The sequence below is a fragment of the Oryctolagus cuniculus genome, chromosome 10 (genome assembly GCF_964237555.1).
Source record: "Oryctolagus cuniculus chromosome 10, mOryCun1.1, whole genome shotgun sequence".
NCBI lineage: Eukaryota > Metazoa > Chordata > Mammalia > Lagomorpha > Leporidae > Oryctolagus > Oryctolagus cuniculus.
In genome coordinates, this window is record NC_091441.1 from 18,460,422 (window position 1) to 18,463,301 (window position 2,880).

A 2,880-nucleotide genomic window follows, 5' to 3' on the forward strand; every position below is an offset into this window, starting at 1 on the left:
TAACCAAATAATTCTTCTGTTTTTCCCAAATTTACTCATCAAATAAATGATCCCAGAATGAATAGGGGAGTCCATGAGTTAAATTAATTGACTTTCCTATGTATAGAATGGAAGTTACAAAGTTAGGAGAATCACTGCCTCGTGATAAGGGGATAGATCTAGTTGATCTTCAGGTCCCTTTGAAAAGTATGTTCCATGTACAAATAAGATATTACCCAAACTTTATATAATAAAATACAAATCACATAAATCTGTAAATTAAGCATTATGGAATAATTTTCTGTCTATTCAATTTGCTCAATTTCCAAAAGAATGAAAAAAGATAAAACAAAGAAATACTGGAAGCCACAGACTCCATTTGTGTTCACAGACATAAGTAGGAAGTGTAATCACTGTAAGTTATTGTATCTAAAATCACATAATCATTCATCAAACATTACCAAAGACTCAGAAAATCCTAAAAACAATGTGATTCTGTAGTAAAAAAGATTAAATTGTCCTTTAAATTGGTACACACATCAATTTTAAATGCAGTTTCACTTGCTAGTAGACATTTTAAGAAATGTATAATATGATGTGATATTATATTGCTTCCTTTGGCCATATTACTTAGAAAGTTTTATTTAAATGTACTTCAATAAACATGCAAAAATTAAACACCAAAGCTATTTGTACTCCTAATGGTAGCTTATCACTTAATTATATCCATATATAATTACACGTTATTTAAGTACTACAATTACAGCAATAACATCACAAAGCGTTCTTTGATAAAATGAATCTTTCTACTTTGTTGACATAAACTTTCTATTTCTGAGGCAAAATACTGAAGAAAGCACGAATGGAATTAAAGTACAGACAGAACCATGGGGCCTCCTTTCTGTTTTATAACAGATTTCAGGTGGTGTTCTGAGCACTCTCTTCAGCTTAATATTTATTTATTTTTGGCATAACATTTTTAATTTATATTATAATCAAAGTCTTAATGGATCCACTAAGTTAAGAGTTCAACACAGGAATTCTTGAAAGAAGGAAATGCAAATGACAAAAAGACGCATGAAAAAATGCTCAGGATCACTAGCCATCAGGAAAATATGAATAAAAACCACAATGAGGTTTCCCCTAACCCATATAGAATGGGTATCTAAAAATCAAAGTTATAAATGCTGGCTAGGATGTTGGGGGAAAGGTACCCTAATCCACTGCTGGTGGGAATGTAAACTAATATAGCCATTATGGAAGACAGTATATGGTAATTCCTCAGAAATCTGAAAATAGATCTACCATATGGCCTAGCTATCACACTCATGGGAATACAGCCAAAGGAAACGAAAGCAGCATATGAAAGAGTCATCCCCATGTTTATAGCAGCTCAATTCACAATAGCTAAGATATGGAAACAACATAGATGTCCATCATCTGATGGCTGCAGAAAGAAAATATGTTACATACAAATACTGGAATACTACTCAGCCACAAAAAAAATAAAATCCTGACATTTGCAACAAAATGAATGCTACTGTAAATCATTATGCTAAGTAAAGTGATCTAGACCCAAAAAGAAAAAGATCACATGTTTTATCTTAGTGTGGTAGTTAATATATAGAGAAGAAAAAAAGAAGCAGAGAGAGAGAGGGAACTATCATTACATTCTTATCATATTAGAATTCTGTCTATGAACTACACTGAATCTGTTCTCTCTGTATTAAGATCAAATTAACATGAGAATTGATGATAAAAAAAGAAATTGGCTAATTAAAAGACCATCATCCAGCAGGGAAAAAAGGCAAGAGTTATAAACAAAAATCAAATGAAAAGATGTTCAAATTCACTCCTTACAACTGTTATTCACATGTTAGCAAGGTGCCAACACTCCCCGGTGGTTGCATTCTATAGTGTTCCTTGCTTCCAACTTTTGCCTTTCTTTCTCTTCCTTTTCCAAATGCTACCTGCCTCATGTCCCATTCCATAGGGCTTTTGATAAGTAATTGGTTATGTAATGAAATAAACTAACTCAGTCCTGCTGATGAACATATTGCAGGCCAAAGTGCTGAAGATGATAACTTAACGTTTCTCATCTCTCCTAAAGTGTTATTTTGACATTATACCTCGGTGAGAGAAATCAAAGGAACATGTGACATCAAGGTTAAAATATAGGGCCAATGTTGTGGCAGATGATTAAGCCACAGTTTTCAAAACCAGCATCCCACATTAGAGTGCTAATTCAAGTGCTGGTTGTTCCACTTCCAGTCCGGCTTCCTGCTAATGCATCTTGGAAAGCAGTAAGAGAGAGCCCAAGTGCTTGTCCCCTACCACCCACGTGGGAGACCCAGATAGAGTGACTGGATCCGGGCTTCCACCTGACTAGCCTGGGCTGCTGTGGCAATTTGGGGAGTGAAGCACAGGATGAAAGACAGTGTTTCTCTTTCTCTTTCTCTCTTTCTCTCTCTCTCCCTCCCTCCCTTCAAATAAATCTTCAAAAAAAGAACATAATATAAAGAAGAAACAGTACTAATTTTGTTTATCTACCTGCTTGTTTCTGTAAAACGACGTCTGCACCACTCAAGTCCAGGATGGAGGCAGAGATCTTGTTCCGCCTCTGAATGAGGACACGGGCTTAAGAGCGCAGAGCTGGGAATCCGCACCAGAGCAGGACTCCCTATCGGCTGGGCACGGGCCTACTCCCTAGAACTCGATTCTAATCAGGTCAACTTTGGCCACTTTCTGTTGAATGTTTTTGTTAACTTTTCCATTTTTATTGTCCTTAGATGTTTCCCCAATCTAAGTAAATTGTCAAAAGTGAAGATCAAACAAATAGATGAGGCAAGAGCCATGTAAACACCCACAAAACAACTCAGAACAGTCTATTATAGTTATTCC